Source organism: Oncorhynchus gorbuscha, linkage group LG15, assembly GCF_021184085.1.
Source record: "Oncorhynchus gorbuscha isolate QuinsamMale2020 ecotype Even-year linkage group LG15, OgorEven_v1.0, whole genome shotgun sequence".
NCBI classification, from domain to species: domain Eukaryota; kingdom Metazoa; phylum Chordata; class Actinopteri; order Salmoniformes; family Salmonidae; genus Oncorhynchus; species Oncorhynchus gorbuscha.
The window spans coordinates 53420048-53432767 of record NC_060187.1 but is presented as its reverse complement, the minus strand read 5'-3'; positions in this window follow the sequence as shown (position 1 = coordinate 53432767).

The following is a 12720-nucleotide window of genomic DNA, read 5'->3' as shown; positions in this document are numbered from 1 at the left end:
ACACACACACACACACACACACACACACACACACACACACACACACACACACACACACACACACACACACACACACACGCTAAACCCCATACATTGCCTTCAGAAAGTATTCATACTCCTGTCGTGTCTTTGGCTATGCCGGATTAAGTGATATGACATGCTATAATATAAAATACTTTCTCCGTAATTAATATTACCTGATTGAGCTAATCATGTAAATGTAATTAACTAGAGAGTCGGGGCACCACGAAAAAATATTTATAGAGCTGTTGTCTTCCGAATAAACTCTTAAAGACCTAGTAATATTTTACATCAATAAGCAGTCAATATTAATCGTCACCTTAATTCAGTCTCATCTGAAAGTTGTAAATTCTTGGTTATCTTCACGAGCCCTGGCTAACAAGTTGAATCAGCAATACAAAATTGGGTTTAATTATTTATTTACTAAATACCTAACTAATCACACAGAATTACACATACACATAATTAATCATAACTTGATTACAAATTACGTCATAAAGGAAAACGTCCCTAGCGGGCGGAACAGATATGACAGCTTGTTACGCAAAAGAAAATGGGGCTGGGTTTGAGTGAAAGAGCGGGAAGACTGAGGAACAAAGGGAGAAGCTGTGCTATCGTAAATACAGTATCTTATGCATTCTAAATTACCGCCCATTTGGAAAAGGAAAATGCAATAAATATTTACTCTGAGCTGCGCTTAGGTTGGTGGTAGATGGAAGGCCGTGTTGCCAAACTGAGTCCTTCGTCCCTTGAAGAATGTCTCTGGTGGTCAATTGAATATGTTGTAGTAACGTCGTTGTGTGGTAGATGGGATACTCTGTCTGTTCCTTCCTAACCTGCGTTTGCAGCTGCTGTTGCTAACTCAACGGCTAGGAGGTATCACTTCTGTAGTGAATAAGAGTTCAAAGTTCATACCATTCGCAAACCAAAGCTCACGCTGATGTTGGCTTCGTTCGGTAGTTATTATCTGAACCATTCTGACATCGGACCTTCGTCCTCACATCCTCAGAACAGGAGGTTATATTGTCGTCAAGGCTTTATATAGGAAGGGAGAAAAGGGTTGTGTTTCATAGTTTACAACCTATGTCTCTTCATGTGGGCGGGCCACTGAGTCAGGCCTAATTCACTCATGAAAACCCAAATCTCACATTTCATCCTATCACGAATAATTTCATATTCAAACATTTAAATTGAACAACAATTCCATGTGAATCTGATAACTCTGATGTGTAGACTTTCCACTGTAGAGTTTATGTCATCTTATCATTGATGAGAATGTCTCAGATGACAACCGAACTGACATCATATTCATTAAGTACCACCGCATATGTTCAATTGGTCAGATTACCAGAATATAGTTCATTTCCCCCACCTTCTGATGTTCCCAGAATCTCTATGTTAACCAAGGTGTTTGTAAATGTAACATCAGTAGGTTAGAGAGAGAAAAAAGGGGGGAAGAGGTATTTATGACTGTCATAAACCTACCCCCAGGCCAACGTCATGACACCCCATTGACTTATTTCACATTTTGTTGTGTTACAGCCTGAACTTCAAAATTTATGAAATACATATTTTGGTGGCTAACATTAGCCACTTAGGTAACGTTAGCCACAACAAATTGGAAATCATAACAATAATGTTTTGAAAATCCGTAAAAATATTGTACAAATTGCAACAACAACCCTTACATCCTTAAGTTCTCCATCGATCATCATATGCATCAAAGCCATATCGGAACATTGGTATCCCACGTGTCTGTTAATTGAGTATTGCATAAGAAGGCTACACTGGAGCTTTTTCTCTGACTGTGGCTATCAGGACAGTGTTTGACGTAGAGCCCTGCACAGGCATGAATTTTAAGCCTATGCCCGAGACGTTCAGGCTCTACCCTACTCAGGCCTGATTGCTTAAAGGCCCAGCCCTGCCTGAAACCCGAAATAACTTCCCCCATTAGTAAATCCATTAACTGCTACTCTCTGTCTGTCACTTGTTCCCTGTGCACAGCTCACTCTGTATGCGTTCTGCTCATGGAGCTCAGAGTCTGTGAGTATCTATAGCAACTGCTCTGTTCAATTAAGAGACATGAGAGGGCTGTTAGCTACTTTTTGTCTCTCTAAACTCAGACAAAACTCAAGGAACATCATTATTTTCTTTGAAACAATCTCTCCTGCCTCATATTTGACATAGTTGAAGCACTTCTGATACCATGTTATGATCTTAGTCAGATATGACTGTACTACACAGCAGAGCACGAGCAAATGGCTCAGCTTCAAAATGTTAATGATCAATTTAGTGATACTCTAGCCCTGCCCGTACTCTAGTTATTGATGAAAATGCAGGCCCTACCTGGCCCTAACCCAATGTATAATGTTGGGGCCCATCGGGCTCGGGTCGGGAATCAGAGCTCTAGTTTGAAGAAGTCGTCCCCTCCTGGTAGCCTCTGCAGCCCAGAAGCCTAACCTTTCATACCCATATCACAGCAGCATAGTGCACAGCAGTGGAGAGGCCAGGCCAGCTGCCTTTGACTTAAACCTCCTGTCTACTCATCTCCATCTCTCAGCCCTCTCTTGGATGGGAGAGAGGGAATTCCTCATTATCATATGGTCCTCTCTATAGATATAAAACGTTTTATATTAATTATATACGACCACTCTTAAGGTCTTTTCATCCATTATTGGGAACCGACAAAGAGCGAGGAACCACTTTGAACAAAATGTGTAACATACCTTTGTACAGCACCATAAGTGGTACAATAAATAGGCTGTGTCTGCATGCATGTGTAGGCTATTTCATGTTTGACTTTGATCATGTGTGTTTGTTAGAGTGAGTGTAATTGTGTGGCATAGAACTGAAACAGTGTAGTGTGCTTATGTCTCTTTCTGTGTGTGTTTGCAGTGTGGTGAGTGAATATGTATTTGAGTGCACTGTATGTGTGGCTGTGTATTTGAGGTGAGTACAGCATATGGGGGATGGAGTGACTATGTGCTTGGGGATTGAGTGACTGTGTGTGTGGGAGAGTGCTGTAGTCTAGCAGTGTGATTGTATGAGGTGGAGGGGTAGCCAGAATGGCACCAGGTACAGTGCTTTATCAGAGATGGAACACATTAGAGTGTGTTATTGCTTCAGCATGTTTCGGCCCACACTTTACTTCACTCCCACTCACACCTAATCACAACCAGTTTGAATTGGAAGGGTTAGGGGTTAGCTTTAAATTCCACAGATAAATTATACATTTATTTTAATTTGCGCTCAACCCTGTCTCTTTCTGAGTGTCTCTGTGTGTGTGTGTGTGTGTGTGTGTGTGTGTGTGTGTGTGTGTGTGTGTGTGTGTGTGTGTGTGTGTGTGTGTGTGTGTGTGTGTGTGTGTGTGTGTGTGTGTGTGTGTGTGTGTGTGTGTGTGTGTGTGTGTGTGTGTGTGTGTGTGTGTGTGTGTGTGTGTGTGTGCTGCATGCTGTCTGGATGTGCATACTGTATCTGTCTGTGTGTGTGTGTTCATTTGGCTTCCAACGCTGTGCACATGGCAACGTAAGACGAAACAGAAAAATACTGCTTGAGATTGTTGGTGGTCGAATGTACAGTAAAACGTTATCAGCCCTGAGTTTAATTTTGTGGTGGGCAGAGAAAGAAAGAAAAAGAAGCTGTAGGGATGGGCTGGAAAGAAAATAGCAAATTTCTGTGTCAGGGACTTTAATTGTATGGCCCCTTAATCTGGAATGATTCAACCCCATGTCTGGGAGGCAAAAAGTGAGTCCGTTTTTAAATGTGGACTAGAACCTCATCTCGATCTCTCTCCCATACCTTCCAGTGGCCATGCGCTGTTTATTCTCATCCGGCCATTGTTTGAACACTGCTGACCCGTCTCACCAACTCAGGGTGGTATGCTAAACAGGCAGTCTTGCTGGCACGGATTAAACAAACACACACACACGCATATATACATACAACCACATGCGCACAGCAGACAGATATAGGCTGTAGACTTGATAGAGGGGTGTGCCTCTGTAGACGCCAAGTCCTACCCAAAACCTGGCAGGCCTATGTCGTTCTAAACATTGGTGTTCTAATGGTATCTGTCAATGCCATTTCAAAACGTCATAACTTTCCCCACAGGAGAGGTCAAATATAATCAGATTACATGGGATGGAATGACACCTGATGAGATAACTAAAGCCCATGTGTTATAGTCTAGTCTAGCATCTAAGCTCTTACCCTAGCAGCAATCCCAGGCCAGTGGTCACCTGGCCACAATGAGCCAGGCAGTGAGTAAGCCGGGATTTCCAGCGAGAAAACCCTGTCTCCCATCCCACACACTCACAACACAGACACACCACAAGTGTCTGCGCCCGGGGCCCCTCTGCACTGACGTCAGCCATGGAGTCAGCCGGCCCACGACTGGAGTGGAAATCTGTCGCGCACAGCTAAAAGTGGCCCTGTCTGTGGATGTGTGTGTAAATACGCCAGAGCCCAAATAGAAGGCCACATGAGCAAGAGGAGAAAAACAACAAACAGGAAATGAAGGATGTATCTGTTTTTCCTTTTCATGAACAAAATCTCCCAAGACAAACAATAAAAATCTCTTTAACTCTTTCGATATAAAAAAAGCATAACCCTGCAATACCTGACCAAGCATGTCCTATACATATAAAATAGTAGGCTAAATATTACCATTTGAATTGGCACACCACCACATACACACACAACCAATAGCTACAGTAAGTTGAATTTGCTGGCAGAACAGTGTTGACGTTATGACTCTCCTGGCTTGTGCTCACAGGACAGTAGACAGTAGACACAGAGCGGAACTGGACCATGGCAGCCAAGCTGTACAGAAAGCCACAGACATGTTATTGAGGCTGTGACGCAAAGCCCTGCGTGTCAACCAAGCTATATATAACCAGCAGTAGGATGTTTGTTTGTGTGTCACACGTCATTGTTTTTAATCATACTGTGCATTGTGCCATGTGCGTAGAGTCTGGCCTACAAGAAAGCCTTGGTGGCGAACCTTAACTACGGTTCTGCCCACCCATTTAGTCACAGTCTGTCTGGGCCATAGACAGGTTAGCTGACAGCATCACGAAAACAATGCACACACTTAATGTGGCAGAAGTCTGTTTGTTTATTTATGTTTTCAATTAACATTGGAGACTAAATATAGTTTACATGTTGTGAACAATGTAAGCCAACCCCATCTGTCTTGTCACATAGTTGCGCACATGTCGGTTTTGTTGCTAAACAACCAACCATCTATCAGTCTGAGCACTTTCTCCCAGCCTGATATACAGTGGGGAGAACAAGTATTTGATAAAATACTATTTATTTATATAGCCCTTCGTACATCAGCTGATATCTCAAAGTGCTGTACAGAAACCCAGCCTAAAACCCCAAACAGCAAGCAATGTAGGTGTAGAAGCACGGTGGCTATGAAAAACTCCCTAGAAAGGCCAAAAACTAGGAAGAAACCTAGAGAGGAACCAGGCTATGTGGGGTGGCCAGTCCTCTTCTGGCTGTGCCGGGTGGAGATTATAACAGAACATGGCCAAGATGTTCAAATGTTCATAAATGACCAGCATGGTCCAATAATAATAAGGCAGAACAGTTGAAAACTGGAGCAGCAGCACGGCCAGGTGAACTGGGGACAGCAAGGAGTCATCGTGTCAGGTAGTCCTGAGGCATGGTCTTAGGGCTCAGGTCCTCCGAGAGAGAGAAAGAAAGAGAGAAAGAGAGAATTAGAGAGAGCACACTTAAATTCACACAGGACACCGAATAGGACAGGAGAAGTACTCCAGATATAACAAACTGACCCTAGCCCCCCGACACATAAACTACTGCAGCATAATACTGGAGGCTGAGACAGGAGGGGTCAGGAGACACTGTGGCCCCATCCGAGGACACCCCCAGACAGGGCCAAACAGGAAGGATATAACCCCACCCACTTTGCCAAAGCACAGCCCCACACCACTAGAGGGATATCTTCAACCACCAACTACACCACCAACTACACTACTACCGATTTTCCGGTTTTCCTACTTACAAAGCATGTAGAGGTCTGTACTTTTTATCATAGGTACACTCCAACTGTGAGAGACGGAATCTAAAATCCAGAAATCACATTGTATGATTTTTAAGTAATTAATTTGCATTTTATTGCATGACATAAGTATTTGATACATCATAAAAGCAGAACTTAATATTTGGTACAGAAACCTTTGTTTGCAATTACAGAGATCATACGTTTCCTGAAGTTCTTGACCAGGTTTTCACACACTGCAGCAGGGATTTTAGCCCATTCCTCCATACAGACCTTCTCCAGATCCTTCAGGTTTCGGGGCTGTCGCGGGGCTATACGGAACTTCAGCTCCCTCCAAAGATTTTCTATCGGGTTCAGGTCTGGAGACTGGCTAGGCCACTCCAGGACCTTGAGATGCTTCTTACGGAGCCACTCCTTAGTTGCCCTGGCTGTGTGTTTCGGGTCGTTGTCATGCTGGAAGACCCAGCCACGACCCATATTCAATGTTCTTACTGAGGGAAGGAGGTTGTTGGCCAAGAACTCGCGATACATGGCCCCATCCATCCTCCCCTCAATACGGTGCAGTCGTCATGTCCCCTTTGCAGAAAAGCATCCCCAAAGAATGATGTTTCCACCTCCATGCTTCATGGTTGGGATGGTGTTCTTGGGGTTGCACTCATCCTTTTTCTTCCTCCAAACACGACGAGTGGGGTTTAGACCAAAAAGCTCTATTTTTGTCTCATCAGACCACATGACCTTCTCCCATTCCTCCTCTGGATCATCCAGATGGTCATTGGCAAACTTCAGACGGACCTGGACATGCGCTGGCTTGAGCAGGGGGATCTTGGGGGCGTTTTGGGGGCGTCTGGTTATCGGTACCAGACTGAATCATTTTTATTATTTTTTTGTTGTCACCGTGGTGGGTATGGTGCGCGAGTGAGGGACAGGGTACTAAATGACACAGATGATCTGGGTGCACACGCCCTGGCCCTGCTGCTGCGGCCATTTTGAGTACCGAACACAAACATGGAAAAGACAACATGGTCGCATTAAGAGAAGGGCTTTGGTTTCTAACAAAAGGGTAATGAAACAAAGAAAATAACAGGGTGAGTGGAACAACTATGTCCCTCTGTCCGACTGTCTGTCTGACTCCCTCCTTCCCTTTCCCTCTGTCTGGCTGTGGGTGACTTGAACAGTCTTGGCCCATTGAGCAGCATGGGGCTTGCCTGCTGAGGCGAGACAGTGGGAAAACTGATGCTGCGACAGGACTGGGGTAACTGGATCATTATGTTCCACAGACAAGTTTGAAGTCTTCTAAAACGACTCACATCTTCACTTGTCAACATTTAGAAATGATATATTACTGTATCATGGGTTATTTCTGGTATCTCTCACAGACCCACAGTCTGGCCTGGTAAACTCGCAGTGATGACAGAGATATGGGTAAACTTGGTCAGCCAGCCCATGGAGCTAAAGCCATATGTGGCACGTCACAGACACCCGTTGTGGGGCTTGTGGTGGGGGGCTCCCTGCTGGTGACGGCACCACTTTCTCATCCGCCCGCTCTTTAAAACGCAAGCGGCACAATGAAATTATATGTCTAGCCCAGGGCAAACATTGTGTGATTCAACGTGACGCGGTTTGATCCCTAGTAGTAGCGTATGAATTTTGTGTGGTGGTGGTGCTACGAGAGAGGTAGCATGTATGTTTATGTGTGTGCGTTTGCCGCAGGGCTAATGAGTTAGATCAGCGATTAAGCTTTGGTTTGCCGTGATGAGACATCCTCCTCTCACAGGCGGGCCTCTGTCTCTCACAGCACTGGATAGTTAGCGGAGAAAACACGAGCAGGGGCCATTTTGACTCCTGTGAGGTGAAATAAATCAGAGGGTCTCTCCAGCTGTTCCTCGGTCAGTCCAGTCCAGATTGAGTCAGGCTGAGGAAGCATTGCTGGGGTCAGTGGGGCTCTCACATGTGGGCTGTTAGCCTCATTACTTGGAGGTCAGGTACCATTCTGCAGACCACCTGTGATGGTGATGATCACACGTGGCTAACGGCTAGCTAGAGATCCATTTCTCCATGTTGGGATGAGAGGGACCAGGATATTTAAAAAGTACAGTCCCACTCTCCCTGGATAGTGTCCCTACAGTGTTAGTGGGGGTGGTGATCCCAAATATATCTGGTCTGAATCCCAAACATCTCCCCTTCAACCCTGCTATTCCACTTTAAATAATGCTACTTTAATAATGTTTACATATCTTACATTACTCATATCACATGCATATACTGTATTTTATACCATCTACTGCACCTTGCCTATGCCGCTCAGCCATCGCTCATCCATATACTTATATGTACATATTCTCATTCACCCCTTTAGATTTGTGTGTATCAGGTAGTTGTTGGGAATTGTTAAATTACTTGTTAGATACTACTGTACTGTTGGAACTAGAAGCACAAGCATTTTGCTACACTCACATTAACATCTGCTAACCATGTGTATGTGACCAATAAAATCAGATTTGATTTGAATGAGACAACCACCACACTACTACCGGTAGTCTGGCGCTCAGTCTCAGCATCAGAGAGGAACGTAGGTAGCTGACTAGCAATTTTGACCTGGACTATACCTCCTGATAGATGCATCTGACTGGCGATTGCAAACATACTCACTAACACAACACAAACACATACTCATACACAGCCATTTTATTTGCATGAGGAGAAGTGTACATGTAGGAAAAGTCACACCCATCCTACACCGCATTAAAAAATATATTGGTAATCATCTTTAACTAATGAAATACATTAAATAGATTTTTTTGGGGGGTGAGGCAACTGCACAGGTTTAGACTATTCCTCTATAAATAAAATAAAACTATAAAAAATGATCTTCTGGTAAAACAATCAGTGGTCTCATAAACAACACGCCCCTGTGAATATGGCACCAAATGTCACAGCGTACTGAATCTGGCAAGTGACAGCCACCCGAAAACCCCCATGACAAATACAGGAACAATCTGTCTGAAACATAATGTTGTGTGTCAATGACTGGACAGTCTCAGACTGCAGAAGTGCATTCTAGAACGTCTAATGCTATTGGCATCGCTTGTCATTACACCACACGATTGGTCAGGAAACACAAGTGTATGTTTTGGTCCTCAAGTCTTTTTTTTCTCAAGTCTTAAGCCAAATAGACTGGCTGTTTCATTAATTTAAATGATGGAGCCTTGCATAATCTTAAAAAAAAAAAAAAAAAACTAGAGTCGATTGAAGCACCCGTGCGTCAATCTAATTAACATAATACAAGAATTCCCATAACAATCTGTCTGCTTAAAACTAAAGATATTTGTTTTTTTTTGCATGGATCTCAATCCACCAATGTAGGCTTTTCTGCATTTATGGTGGAAAGTGGCATAGCTACAGCACTGTTTGTGAGACCAGGAGACATCCTGAAAATCGGTCTTCTCTTTGAAAACAAGGTGACTGCAAAACATTTCAAGATGAAAGGGCACAGCGTTTGTTTGCACATTACATTAACCTAAGTATTTCCTGGGCAAACAGCATGATGAAAAGGAACGTGTCAATGAAAATATAAAATGTACAAGTGTGCTCCTGAGTGGGCTAGCTTGAAAAGTGCATGATCCCACATCCCAGCGTAAGACACGGGAAGTGTTTGAACTGCAAATCAGTGTGCGCTCCACTGGCGGCGGTGTGATTAGACAGGTTGGGTAGAGTAGTGTGGAGCAGAGAGTGGCGGATGGGGAGGGCCATCTATGGGCTCTATGTGCACAGAGCAGGCACTGTCTCGTGGCAGTAAGAAAGTTAGAATAATATATACGTTGGACGAGGGCCCATTATTAAAGATGGAGCCTACTCAAGGTAGTTGTATACACTTCAGAGGACTTTCAGTGTCTCTCTCTCTGATGTCAAAGGCCTTTTGAAACACTTAAATCGAATCAACGAGGGGGGAAATTGCAAACAAAAAGCGACATTAAATGAAATGTTAATAGGGCAAAATTTGAATGTGATCCCTCTTCAAAATAAGCAGCAGCAGGGAGGGGCATATTGTGATTGGAGGGTTTAGTGTTTATCCTGCATTTGGGCCCCACTCTCCGCTTCAGGAAGGTTTCTCTGGCAGGGATGACCAAAACAGGCTCAAATAAAGCAGTGGACGTCACATTTTCTGTGGTGAGTTTCTGTCACTGGGTGCTCCAGCTGCCCAGCCCCCTAAACAGTGAAAGAAAACATGGTGGCCCCCGCAGGGCCCTGAGTCGACACTGGCGGACGCCTGCAGCTGCTTTTATAATCACAGGAAAGCCTATCAGCTGCAGCATAGTGTGGACACAGACCAGCAGACTACATACTCCACGCTATCTCTCGTCTCTCTGTCATATACACACCACACACACACACACACACACACACACACACACACACACACACACACACACACACACACACACACACACACACACACACACACACACACACACACACACACACACACACACACACACACACACACACACACACACACACACAGGCGGACGCAATCACCAAAAAACCTGGATGACTAATGCCTACATTATGAGTTCCACTCTGAGTGTCATCATCATCGTAAGACCAGTCTGATTTGTTGTAAGGTATTCACATCTTATTTTTTCTATTTACTAACATGTGCGTCAAACAAAGATTCAAGCCTTCTTGGACAGAGAGCATACACATTGAGTAATTGAAGGGTGACACCACAAACATTATATATTACAAAGAATGTTCTCGTAGGGAATTATAGCTTTGAATGGGAGTCAACCACTATAAGGGTCTGCTGATAAGTCTAAATGATCTCACCTATTCTGTTGTTATTGGTACCATTTTTTACAAACTTTGCATGTTCTTTATACAGACATGGCTGATTCAAAGGAATCACATAATATTCCAGTAGTCCAATACAGAAAAAACATTTAACTGATCATTCAATCAAATATGACATCATATTATTGTACAAATTACATGAATGGACTAGAACAGTGCAAACGTCAATGCTCTATGGTAAACATTCTGCGATTTGGGAGTATTTAGCTGTTGCTGGAACTGCATGTCAATGTTGCCAAACAGTAATGTTAGCTTGTTCATGTGGCTAGAGCTTTATGCATAATGTATTGAGTTGGTTTTTAAGGGCTTGTTAATGGTGTGTTAATGGTCATACACCCCCTTCTCTAGCAACAGGAACAGACAAATTTAATTAAAATAATTCTGATGAGCTAAGTTAAAACAGCCTCTTAATGATCTCTTGTTGGAAAAGTGCCCTGGAGATAGAGAGGGGCAGGGGGGTAGGGGTGTAATGTTTGGGGGGGCGTACCCATGGAGATGTGCCAGGATGGAGGCTCCATGCCAGTGGTTGTGTACTGCCTCTGGGGTAAAGGAGGTATAATGTTTTCATGTCCTCTCACTAAACTATGCCAATGATTGCCTTTTGGAAGGCATTTTTAAAAAGTAAAAAAATGGAAATAAGTAAGCACTAGATACTTTGAACTTCAGGGTGGTCTGCCAGTCACATTAGCTATTATTATTACCGACTACACGGCATTCTGTTGCCATCTGATTATGAACAATTTCTCGGCCATCCTACTGCTTCACTTCGCCAGCAGGTTATAAGAGTTAGTGGGTGAATGGAGCATAATGAGAGGAGAGGGAGAGAGAGAGTGTGCGTGAGGAGAGATCGGGGAGAGAGAGAGTGTGCATGAGGAGAGATTGGGGGAGAGAGAGAGTGTGCGTGAGGAGAGATCGGGGGAGAGAGAGAGTGTGCGTGAGGAGAGATCGGGGGAGAGAGAGAGTGTGCGTGAGGAGAGATCGGGGGAGAGAGAGAGTGTGCGTGAGGAGAGATCGGGGGAGAGAGAGAGTGTGCGTGAGGAGAGATCGGGGGAGAGAGAGAGTGTGCGTGAGGAGAGATCGGGGGAGAGAGAGAGTGTGCATGAGGAGAGATCGGGGGAGAGAGAGAGTGTGCGTGAGGAGAGATCGGGGGAGAGAGAGAGTGTGCGTGAGGAGAGATCGGGGGAGAGAGAGAGTGTGCGTGGGGGAGAGAGAGAGTGTGCGTGAGGAGAGATCGGGGGAGTGAGAACAGTGTAATTGAGTGTGTTGTCCACAAAACTGACAAGAAAGTATCTTCTCTATTTGCAAAGGCACGTGATAAGATACACTGAGTACACAAAACATTAAGAACACCTGCACTTTCCATGACATAGACTGACCAGGTGAAAGCTATGATTCCTTATTAATGTCACTTGTTAAATCCACTTCAATCAGTGTAGATGTAGATGAAGTGGAGGAGACGGGTTAATGAAAGATTTTTAAGCCTTGAGACAATTGAGACATGGTTTGTGTATGTGTGCCATTCAGAGGGTGAATGGGCAAGACAAAACATTTAAGTGCCATTGAATGGAGTATGGTATTAGGTGCCAGGCGCACCAGTTTATGTAAAGAACTGCAACGCGGGGGGCGCTATAAGAGAGCGTGCTATGGAATAGACGTGTTTTGTTAGAGATTTTGAAACAAATTCATATTTATCTTAATCTGTCACCACCTATAATTTCAAACAATGTCTGACAATATGACAAAAGGAAAAGGCATCAAAAAAAAGGAGGTGCTAAACAAAATATTTTGGATGAGACAGAAAACAATCCAATTGTCTATCA